This window comes from Zootoca vivipara, chromosome 9, assembly GCF_963506605.1.
Source record: "Zootoca vivipara chromosome 9, rZooViv1.1, whole genome shotgun sequence".
In the NCBI taxonomy this organism is placed as follows: Eukaryota; Metazoa; Chordata; class Lepidosauria; order Squamata; family Lacertidae; genus Zootoca; species Zootoca vivipara.
In genome coordinates this window covers 14,264,869-14,277,218 of record NC_083284.1, presented here as the reverse complement: position 1 = coordinate 14,277,218, position 12,350 = coordinate 14,264,869, and the positions used below count along the sequence as shown (strand labels likewise).

The 12,350-nt window shown below is 45.8% G+C and overlaps 1 protein-coding gene across 3 annotated transcripts in view; it reads right to left on the bottom strand.

The window, feature by feature from the left end:
• Positions 1–12,350, bottom strand: part of ARHGAP24 (Rho GTPase activating protein 24) — a 343,081-nt gene that overhangs the window by 312,593 nt on the left and 18,138 nt on the right. Inside the window, exon 1 of one of the 3 annotated variants that reach the window (XM_060278414.1) lies at positions 9,880–10,378. The exons of the other annotated variants lie outside the window; for them this stretch is intronic. The gene's annotated coding sequence lies outside the window, so the exon portion shown is untranslated. Of the gene's footprint in view, positions 1–9,879; positions 10,379–12,350 lie in introns of those variants that run through there. 3 annotated transcript variants of the gene reach the window in all.

Here is a 12,350-nt window from a genome sequence, read left to right as displayed (position 1 = left end):
TCACTTGAGTGTTCTGGCTACGTATCAGCAGTGTTCCCTGATGATTCTACACTGTGAGCCTATATTAGAATAGAGAGCTGCAAAAGAAATTGACTTGTGTGCATCCATTGAGTAGGACACTTTCCCCGTGTGTGTGGGCAGCTGGCAAATGTCATTTTATCCCATGACTTAAGGGTGACTGGGTGATTCACAAACCGAGAGGCCAGTCAAAGGGCCATTGCACTGAAAATACCTTTCTTTCGTACTCAGAAACTTGTACTCCTTTGAGGACCCAGCGTCACCCCTTTCCTTCTTGCATTATTCCTGCATTCCAACTCTACAATTCTTTGATTCTATTATTCTTTCCAGGTAGCCTCACTCTCTGTCATGTCAGTGCAGGCCCCGTGCTCAGCACAGCACTGCCTTCAACCCACTGCACTTCCTACCCTTTGTTTTGGCTACGACTACAGATCAAAGGTCCATAGCTGCCAAGTCTCCCGTTTTCCCAGGAAAAAAACCCTTTTTTACTTACCTTTTCCCGGTGGTCCCCCGTATCACTTCGTCTCCCGTTTTTCTCCGTTATTTTCTCCTGCCGGCGGCCATTTTTTTTCTTTCCGATTTGCCCTTCTATGGGCACAAAAAATGGCCGCCGCCAGCTTCAAAAGCCGCATGTACGCATGTCCGGAAGTGCATAGACGTCACTTCCGGTGTTGGCGGTGGCCATTTTGGTGCCCATAGATGGGCGGAGCATCACCGGAAGTTGCATCGGAGCACTTCCTGACATGCGCACAAGCGATTTTCGAAGCCAGTGGCAGCCATTTTGGGTGCCCATAGAAGGGCAAAGCGACACCGGAAGTTACATCGACGCAACTTCCGGTGTGAAATGGCTGCCGGTCCCGGATTCTGCAGTCCAGAACTTGGAAGGTAAGCAAAGGTCAACCCCTCAGCTACTGCAGCTAACCAGAAGGAGCCTGATATAACTGCCCCGGCTGCACTTGGAGAAAACTGAAGCCCAGGAAGCTAAGGATTGCCTAGAGAGGAGATAATCGCTGCCCAGGGATGAGCTCTCTTTCGAGCCCAAGGTGGGTCTGTATCTTTTTGTAGTTTACAACTTTTGAATCTTCTATAATGCAGAGCCCATTGGCAGGTACAAGAGAGTCAGGGGGTCCCTCACACATTTTCTTGTGTCTGGGAAGGAGGCACCAGTAGTCTGGGGCAAGGACCTGTAGACCTAATCCACTCACAGAAAGTTCTTACACTGTCATATGCCTGATAACCTATATATATATAATGTAAATGTAAAAGGGGCCTGCGCGTATGCGTTGACCTTTTGCCAAAACCGCTTGACCGATTACGTTCAAATTTTGACACAACGTCAAATGCGAGTGTCTGAGTAACACCATGCCCATTGGGAAGACACATGTCACACCTACACCAGGTAAAAACCCCAAAACAGGGTCCATCAGAACTCTCAAATCACACAGCCAGGGAAGCTGGGAAATAGAAGGCAGAAGAGGTTGCAACACAGCGCCCTCTAGCAGCGGCTACACTGGTACTACAGCTAGAAAACCTTGGCCCTCTATCGGAGGCTACAGCTACTAGGCCGAATGGAGGCTCGCCTTTACAGACTAGGCTGAATGGAGGTGGGGACTCGCCTGGGTGTGGGTTGGGGGGAGGAGGGGACGGAATAGGTCATGGATCGGGACAGGGTAAGGGGAATCACAGGGATGAGCCACAGCAACGCATGGCCTGGCCTACTACTTAGTTATAAAAAGGGATGGAGCCAGTGTCCCACTTAGGAAATTAGAGGCAAGGGGTCCCTCAGCCCACCCCCATTCACCAGGAGTGTGTGTGTGTGCGCGCGCGTGTGCAATATACAAATCTAAACACTTGAAACAGAGGCATTCGAAATACTTTTGTCCTAGCCCTGGCAATAACTCGGAAAAGGATTAGTTTCACACAGGTTATCTTACGATGATTCATCCTAGCATGCTGCCTTTTATCATGCTGAGCATTTGCTGAACAAGGCGCCCAGCTAGGATGTGATAAGAAGTGCCGATCCAGTATGGCACATCATGACAATTAGCATTATCCATTTATGAATTTCTCCTGTTTCTCCATAGCACAAGATCCTAAGATGTGTCTTCAGTCAATGCCTCTAGCCCAGGCTTCCCCAAACTGGTGTTCTCCAGATGTTCATGGACCACAACTCCCCATTTACCTCTGACCATTGAGCATGCTGGCTGGGAGTGATAGGGAATGGAGTTGGAGGCTTCTCTAATCTTACTAAGACTGGAACAGGCCATCATCATAGCACAAGAGAGGCTGGTAGCAGGACTCTGTGACCTATCCTAGAGAGCAAGCCCTCAAGTTTCTGTCTAGGAGTTGGTGGTGTAGCAGAGCAGGAAGACAGGAGAGTCCAGCTCCAGAGCTTTTCTGCTGAACAGGAAGGATGAAGTGAACTGCTAGGACACCAAGATAACGGATGGAATATCCTTACAGTGACAAGTGGATGAGGTGTCAATGAAGCTTTCAGTCAGAGAATAATCAAGCAAAGTTCGGCTACACCTTAACTTACCTTTGGCAGAGCTATTTCATGCTCACGGTTTAAATGGCTGAAGATCTTCTCGTGAAGCTCAGATTGTTTCACCAGTTGAACCTTCAGGAAGCCGTGCAAAGAATTGCAGCAACACTGACTCTACTACACACGGCTGGCTCTTTGGTGTGTGTGTTTCATAATGGGTCAACACAGATACCTCCGTGTTCTCTTCTCAGAGGCATGGCTGTGGGAGCTGTCACGATTATCTCCCGCACTTTCAAATACACAACTACCCCCAGTTCCCATTACCAGTGCCACTTCTGGCTCCGATATAGCCTAAGCTGGTCCACTCATAAGTCATTCAAATTATACAGTGCTCCTTGCTGGGTCCAATGTAGTGCAGCTGATAAAGTGGAGCAGTTGAATGTGGGAGGCCAACTTTCGATTTCCTGCTTGGCTAGCAGACTCACCGGGTGTCACTCTAACCTACCTCATTGGTTTTTTCCTGAAGATTAAACGAGATAGGACCTGAACGGTCGCTTTGCACAGTGAAAGGTGCTGGGAGAAATGATTAATAATTGCATGAGGGCTGCTTTTCCCTTCGTCTGCAGGATCTACCCTTTCTCAGAGCACATCGGAGAAAAGACAGGCCCTGTCCCGGCCATAAATCGTGGGGTGCCTTTGTCAGTTCTGTCAAACCTTCCCTTGCCTCCTGGCTAGAATATATGTGCGTTTTCTGACACTTCCTATCTCACAAGCGCTGCAAAGGGCAGTGCTGTGCTTGGGGGATCCGGTCAATACAGCCATAAACGTGACAATAAGGATGACATTTAGCAGCTTACCAAGACAATAATAATCTTGTCCATATAAAAGGTGCCTACTGCTGGGTCCACAGAATGCCCCCCGCATTGGAACGTAAGACTTGAGATTTGTGGGTGCATCTCTATATGCGCATAAGAATAATGGTCTCCTCCCACCTCTGAAGACATGCTGGGGTTCCCCTGAAATTACTCTGCACATCGGCTTAGGAAAAGGGATATACACCCTTGTGCAAATTAATTGAAACAAAGCATGTTTTCTATCTTACTCGTAATCCTGTACTCAAAACAAACACGAAAAGTCAGTTGATCATTAGGGTGTCGGAAGCCAATAGAAGGAATGATGCGCTCGCCGCAATATATTGAGGTTCTACGAAAGGGAGTTATTCCAGAGCTGGAAAATAGGTATCCTGACGGTACTGGGATATTGCAACAGGACCTAGCCCCCTGTCACACATCGAAAGTGGTGAAGAAATTCATGACAGAGCAGCAAATACAGGTACTTGATTGGCCAGGGAATTCCCCGGACATAAATCCCATTGAGAATTTGTGGGCTATATGCAAAAGTCGCCTCTGTGCTGTAGACTGTACGACTGTGCTGTAGACTGTACGACTTGAATCAGCTCATTCAAGCGCTGATTCAAGTGTGGTACAGGGACCCGAAAATCAACAGTGACTGTTCGAAACTAGTAGACTCCATGCCAAACTGTGTTCAAATGCTGCTTAAAAATAGTGGAGGTCATATCCGTTACTAGTGTACGTATATGTGAGTTTTGTACATGTATATGTGAGTTTTGTACAATAAACTACATTGTTTGTTTCAAATAATTTGCACAAGGGTGTAGATTCCCCACTTCCCCAAAGGCCCCCACCTGCACTATTCCTTTAAATTATCATCATACCACTTTAAACAGTTCTGGCTTCCTGCAAAGAATCATGGGGACTGTATTATTGTAATTATTTATTGAATTTCTGTACTGCCCTTCATCCGAGGATCATGCAGGGTGGTTTACAATTTTAAAAATGCATTCCGCAGTAACAAATGAAACCAATAACCCCTCCACACACAGTTTAAAACGCCTTAGATCAGGCTTCCTCAACCTCAGCCCTCCAGATGTTTTTGGCCTACAACTCCCATGATCCCTAGCTAGCAGGACTAGTAGTCGGGGATAATGGGAATTGTAGTCTCAAAACATCTGGAGGGCCGAGGTTGAGGAAGCCTGCCTTAGATTGTCTAATTAGCTAAACGCCTGGAAGAAGAGGAATGTTTTTGCCTGGCAACTAAAAATATGTAACGGAGGAGCCAGGCACGGGGTGCCGGGGTGCCGAGGGCCCCTAACCAATTTTCAAGGAGGGGGTCAGGTCCCCTCAAAATTCCGTGGCGGCCACACACAAACACACACACACCATGAGGCGTGCTGATGTCACTCGTGCAAGCCACACAGGGTGTGCACAACACATCAGCACACTCGCGGCATGCACAAGTGACGTTAATCACGGCGGCAAGCCAGCACACTTGGCACCAGGCAAGTATCCTTTCAGAGAGCATTCCACAAATGGGGAGCTACTGTAGAAAAGGCCTGTTCCCAGATTCTGATTTTCCTGCTTTTCCTTAGGATGTCCCTATTTTCATTGGAGAAATGGTGGAGAGTATGGAGTTCTGCAACCCCCAAGCTAAGGAGATTAGTAACTATGCCATCTCTAGAAGACATCTGAAGGCAGCTCTGTATAAGGAAGTTTTAAAATGTTTAATGTTTTATTATGTTTTGATATATATTGGAAGCTGCCCAGAGTGGCTGGGGCAACCCAATCAGATGGGTGGGGTATAAATATTATTCTTATTCTTATTCTTATTCTGGAATAGGAGAAATTATTGGAGGGTATGTAATAAAACCTACCACCATAAGGCTGACCACTGTTGTGACTTCAAAATCATCATGAAGAAGCTTTGCAAGCACAGAAGGATGCTTTGGGTCAGATCTGGGCAATGAGGAGAGGTAAGCTTGCTAAGATTTTAGTTCAGGCATCCCCAAACTTCGGCCCTCCACATGTTTTGGACTACAATTCCCATCATCTCTGACCACTGGTCCTGTTAGCTAGGGATCATGGGAGTTGTAGGCCAAAACATCTGGAGGGCTGCAGTTTGGGGATGCCTGTTTTAGTTGCCTATTTCAAGGACTTGAACTGCAACAGTGCAGCTCAAAGATCTTATTGACAGGTGGGCGAGTTAGAATTCTGCTATTATGGGCTGTCTTTCTCTCCCCCACCCCCCACAGAAAACTAGAAAAAGCTTTAATAAAAGCTGAAAATAATGAGCAGGCATGAGAACACCGGCTTTCTCAGATGAAACAGTTTAGTTGCCTCAACTACCTTTTTTATCTCAGGATTTTATTCAGCGCTGGATTGGATCAAAATGAGATAAAGGCTCTTCTTTCCTTCTGTGCATGTGAATTGGGGTGCCAAGCTGAGCGTGCAGGGCACATCATTAAAGAACTAAAGGCTTTAAAAGCTTATTGTGCAGAGAAGAGAAAAGGCAAGCCTTGTAGAGAAAGAAACACTTAAAACAATAAAGTCCTACCTTGCCGCTTCTGGCCTCAGAGCTTTTGAAAGACTGAGGTCCCACCTAAACGGCACACTTAAAGGAGTATCATGCCACTTTAAAAGAGTCATGGCTTCCCCCAAGGAACCTTGGGAACTGTAGCTCATTAAGGAAGCTGAGAGTTGGGAGGAGACCCCTATTCCACTCACAGAACTACAATTCTCCCAGTGGCCAAACTACAAATCTCTCTTTCCAGGAAGCCCTGGAAACTGTTGCTCTGTTAAGGGGCACTGGGGTCTCCTCACAACTCTCAGGACCAAATAATAATAATAATAATAATAATAATAATAATAATAATAATAATATTTCTACCCCGCCTATCTGGCTGGGTTTCTCCAGCCACTCTGGGCAGCTTCCATCAGAAGGTTAAAAATACATTAAAACATCAGTTGTTAAAAACTTCCCTAAACAGGGCTGCCTTCAGATGTCATCTAAATGTCATATAGTTAATTTCTTTGGCATCTGATGGGAGGGCGTTCCACAGGGCAGGCGCCACTACCGAGAAGGTCCTCTGCCTGGTTCCCTGTAAACAACATATTCTCAGCAACATATTACAGCTTCAAGGGTTCTTTGAGAGAAGCCACAACTGTTTAAAGTGGTATGACACTCTAGTGCCACTCTATTCTGCCTTGGTCAGACCACACCTGGAAAGGCTGTGTTCAACTTTTGGCAAAATAAAAAAATTCCTTCAGTAGCACCTTAAAGACCAACTAAGTTTATATTTTGGTATGAGCTTTCGTGTGCATGCACACTTCTTCAGATACACCTGGGAAAGCTTAGTCAGTAGAGCATGAGTCTCTTTGTCTCAGGGTTGTGGGTTTGAGCCCGACAATGGGTGAAATATTCTTGCATTGCAGGGGATTGGACTATAGATGACCCTGCCCTGGTGGTCTCTTCCAACACTACAATTCTGTTATTGTTCGAGCAACCACAACAGAATCCTCTGCTGCTGTTGGTTTCTTCCTTCTGTTTAGTTTGCTTATGAAAAACTTGCCAAACTTTCTGAGCTACTATGGGTAATGGGCTGCAGCATTATTATTATTATTATTATTATTATTATTATTATTATTATTATTATTAACCACTCTTCATCCAAAGATGACAGGGCAGTTCACAACATAGAAATACAAAATGAAATCACAGAATACATAACAATAAAAAACTGAAAGCAAAACAAACCAATAACCCGCCTCCCATGAGAATGTCCATTTTGCTTCATCTCCTTTTCTGATTTTTCCAATCTTAAGCTTGGTTCTCCACATTACCACGTCACTTTTAAGTCCTCATGGAAATTCATCAGTATTTTTGCGTGATTATTTCCTTATATGAGCATTTTTGTATGCAATATTCCCTAATATACCGTACACACTTGTCAAAGCAGTCTCCCCTGATATAATGTCCTTTTGGGTGTAATTTTCATTAACATATGCAAATATATGCATCTCTGTGCACACTTTACCCTAGTATATAAAGTTATATATATATTACTTGGCTGCACTGCAAAACTTGGAGAAGCGTGGATTTCTAAGGATGGCTGTCTGTCTGCACGTCGTTGTGGAAAGAGCAAAGTTTGCCTTTACATGAAAACTTAGTTGAATATCTCCTCCTTCCCTAATAGGTAAGCACACTTAATGGTAACAGGACATCAAGCAGCCATCTCAGGCAGGAGGAGGAGGAGTAGGAGGAGGAGGAAATAATCATCATTTTCTGAACATATAAAGCTGCCCATTACAGAGGCAAACCTTTGGTCTCTCTCTCTAGCTTGGTAAGATCTGTTGTGACTGGCAATGACTGTTTTCCAGCCAGCTTTGCTACCTTAGTTCCTTTCTAACTAAAGATGCCAAAGGTCATGGAATCATAGAATCGTAGAGTTGGAAGAGACCACAAGGGCCATCCAGTCCAACCCCCTGCCAAGCAGGAAACACCATCAAAGCATTCTTGACATATGCCTGTCAAGCCTCTGCTTAAAGACCTCCAAAGAAGGAGACTCCACCACACTCCTTGGTAGCAAATTCCACTGCCGAACAGCTCTTACTGTCAGGAAGTTCTTCCTAATGTTTAGGTGGAATCTTCTTTCTTGTAGTTTGAATCCATTGCTCCGTGTCCACTTCTCTGGAGCAGCAGAAAACAACCTTTCTCCCTCCTCTATATGACATCCTTTTATATATTTGAACATGGCTATCATATCACCCCTTAACCTTCTCTTCTCCAGGCTAAACATACCCAGCTCCCTAAGCCGTTCCTCATAAGGCATCGAGGACCAGCAAATGCTCTCCTACGCAGCTATGTTCCAGATCAACTCACTTTATAGCTGGAAATTTAAGCATCCACTATTGGTTTTGCAATATTTTGAGCTGATATTTCTATTTAAGCGTGGGTAGGGAACCTATGACCCACCTAATGTTGGTGAACTCCAACTCCTGTCAGCATAGCAAGTGGTCAGGATACTGGGAGTTGGAGTCTAGCAATATCTGGAAAGCCGCAAGTCCCCTATCCCTCTCGTCTAGTTGCAGAAAAAGAAATGCATTATTCCCAAAGCAAAACGATTGCTATTCATATATATTATGAAAAGAACTTTTTATACAAGCTAAAGCCCAGAGTTTTATTTCTTGCTTAACTGGTAAACCTGTAAAAATGGTGGGGAAGTTTTCTGTATTTGTCTGTAAAAATCGCTTTAAATAAGACTTAACTACTAACTGTACAATCCTGTTCAGCAAGGCGGATTGGTTTGGCAACAGTTTTTTTTCTTCCAGATACAGTTTTGCTTGCTGTTTACATGTGCTGCACTACAAAAGATCACATGAAGTTCTTGGAACACTTGGAATCTGCTCTGTAAGTGTCAAGCGCAGCTGTTGCCATTCAAAAACCTTCAGACTAGCATCTGACCAGCTTACACCTTTCTGTGCTTAAAAGGTTGTCATGCACCCCTTACTTAGCAGTTTTATAGAGTCTAGAATACCGGCCCCAAATAAAGACCTCGCCACCCTGGAGTTCTTGCAGTCCTCTTTTAAAAGCACAGCTTAAAAAATACTCCCAAATCCCAAGGCATTCTGGTTTCCAGCAAGATCAAAGCCTGGCGTTTACAAAACGATTACAAGTTTTAAAAGAAAGAGGGCAAAAGAAAAAGGAAAAAAAAACAGGCAGAGTGCTCAACTTGTCAGGGGACAAGACAGGCAGGGATGTTGTTTTCCAAGGGTCATAAAGACAGAGAGAGATGGGGTGCTAATGAGGCTTGTGGAGGGCTTTACATTGGAGGGGAGAGGAAGAGAGGAGAGGGAGCTTTTAAAGTGGTCTCCCAGTGCAAAATACAAATGCAAGCCTGCTCTTTTGAGAAAGAGGAAAGCGCAGCAACCAGCAATGCTTCAATGCAGCTTCCTTACAACCACACACACACACAACCCCTAGCAAGAACTCTGTCACAACTCAGGAAAGGGGCACCTCGGATCAAAACTGCCACCTCCAGTCAGTGATTGACAGGAGCCCATCTGTCTTTCTTCCTTGGGAAACTGCTGCCCACAGAAACGGCCACCCTATGAAAACGTCTCTGCCGCAATCACCATTTACATCTGCCTCTAGCAACGTTACCTTTCGTCCTATTGTTTCCCATGCCTCCCCATTCGATTGGCACTTGGGGGGGGGGGGTGGAATAGCAAGTGCACCGGTCGCAAATGAATCCCATTTACTGCGGATGGCCGCCAGGTATTGCACTGGAATTTTAACATGACTCCAGGCAGCAGCAACAGTGGCCGGGGGGGGGGGGGGGGAACGAGAGACCTTTGCCACGCAGCAAGGTAGACGCCGCGCAATAACTGCGACCGTGTAATAAAAAGCAGCATGCTCTGTCTTTTAAGGCTAGGCTAGCATATCTCATTCTCTCTCCCACCCCCTCCCCTTTTGCATTCCTACCCACAGGTAAATAAGAGAGAGAGAGAGGCAAAACTCACACTCTGCAGCTTTCCCGTCCGTGCTAAACGACGAAGCTTTCCAAAGGGGGCCAGATCCCAGGAGTGACACTCTCAGCTAAATGGAGCTGAAGCATTTAGGGTTCCTTGTTTGGCATTTAGCAGTGACAACAACAACAACAGCGGCGGCGGCACAAGGGACCACCTCCACCAAACTAATGCAATGTACTTTGCAAATTGGCCGGCGATAAAGGGAGCGCGAGCAGCGTGTTCCTGCGTTCTCCGGCAACGGTGCGCGAAGCCGCCTTAATCTCGTTACATGATAAATCACCTCGGCCATATGTGCCCATGTGGCACCCGTTCAACTTGCTGCCGGAGACCTTCGCCGATGCCGGCCGATGCCCTCCCCACAAGGAAAGCAAAGGGGAAGATGGGAGCGTGCACGTGGGAATTCAGCACATACGGAACAAAAGAGGACTCGGCGGAGAACAGAACAATAATACGACACTGGAAGAACTCTGCCTGGCTGAGCTCTTTTTCCGCACAGCAGCCAGCGCAACCCCCCTCCCTCTCTGCAATTCTTCCCCTCCTCCTCCCTCCTTATTTTCCCTCCCCTGTTGCAAACCTTCGCAAAGTGACAGCCGGCAGCATGAATTGACTTTCCAGAGGTCTGATATACTATTTTAAAAAAACTTTGCACCATGCCCATAGACTCTCCTAGGGGCTATGGTGAGATTTCTCGGGTTTCATGGGCATGGGGTTGAAGGGAGTGTCACGTTTATTTTTGCAAAAGCTGCACCAGGAGGAGGCAACGCCAAATTGACCGCCTCCCGGGATTGCCAGTTACTGAACAGGAAGGAAAGGGGACTGGCACATCGGACCTCCCCCAAACTTACCCTTCGCTTTCCAGAGCATAGGCATGGCAATGGAATTCCTCTGCCTAATCTTGCAAGCAGGTAGTGCTCACCACCTCCGCCTCCGGGTGCCAATAGGAAAACAATCGCCCCATCCCTAATGTCTCTGCCCTACTGGACTCGCATTAAGATAGAAGGCAGAAAGGCAGAAATATAATTAAGTACACTGTTGTAAGCACACCTTGGTCCATTATTTCTGCGAGAGCTGCAGCTTAGCTTGCCTTTCAGCTGCAGAGTAGCTGCAGGTGGGGAGGAAATTGGGACAAACAAGCAAGGGAAGCTCTGCGTTTGATCACCTGGGCAAATTTAATCGTGGTGCTCCACCCTACAGAATATCATTGGAGAAGTGACCCCAAAACAGGTATTTTCCACTATTGCCCTATATGCTCTAGTGCAGGGGTTCCCAACAAAATTTTCTCGAGGACCCCTCATCGAGCCGCTATTGTGACAAGGACCCCCATTAATTCCTAACCCTAAAATTAAAAAGTGAGAGCCAAATTAAGAGTCTTTTTATATTTTATATTTATACGTTTTTTTACAGTTCTTCCTCTTCATCTGTAGGCCTTTGTCGTTTTAACGAACCACTTTTTAACCAACGGTCCATTTTTAACTACGCAAACTGTAGCTTCCGCGAAAAACAATGCTTTGTTTACATACACTACTGTTTTGCAAAGAGGCAGCGCGCGCCAGGGAGGAGGGAGGGGAATGGAGAAGACAGGGTACCTGCGCAGTAGCGCACAAATGAAGCCGACACGCGCAAAGCATCTTGGGGAGGTGAGTGTTAGTAGAATGCATGCACTGCCTCTTTGCAAAACAGTAGTGTTTGTAAAGCGCCACCTAACGGCATACAGCAGAACTACTGCCTCTATCTAATTCTAGTTTTGCGCTAGACTCTGCTCATGCAGGAAGCGGTCAAAACAAAAAATCTGTTATCATACGAAATATATTTAATATATTTTTTTATTCTAATAGCATCTTGCGGACCCCTCTGGCATAGCTCGCGGACCCCTGGGGGTCCCCGGACCACCTGTTGGGAACCACTGCTCTAGTGTATTGTTCCCCTGACCCATAGGATCACCCCGTTTTTATTTGTTTGAATTCATTGCATTCTTGTTTCATATATATATATATATATATATATATATATATATATATATATGCTTTTATTCTACTGTTTTGTTGGTTTTATGCTGTCTTTCTGTTGTTTTTGCACACACGCTGCACACCGCGTAGAGATTTAAAGAAAGATATTAGATGGTAAAGGCACAAACACAGGATGGGTGACACCTGGCTTGAGAGCAGTACATGTGAAAAGGATCTAGGAGTCTTGGTAGACCACAAACTTGACATGAGTCAACAGTGCGATGCAGCAGCTGAAAAAGCCAACGCAATTCTGGGCTGCATCAATAGGAGTATAGCATCTAGATCAAGGGAAGTAATAGTACCACTGTATTCTGCTCTGGTCAGACCTCACCTGGAGTACTGTGTCCAGTTCTGGGCACCACAGTTCAAGAAGGATACTGACAAGCTGGAACATGTCCAGAAGAGGGCAACCAAAATGGTCAAAGGCCTGGAAACAATGCCTTCTGAGGAACGGCT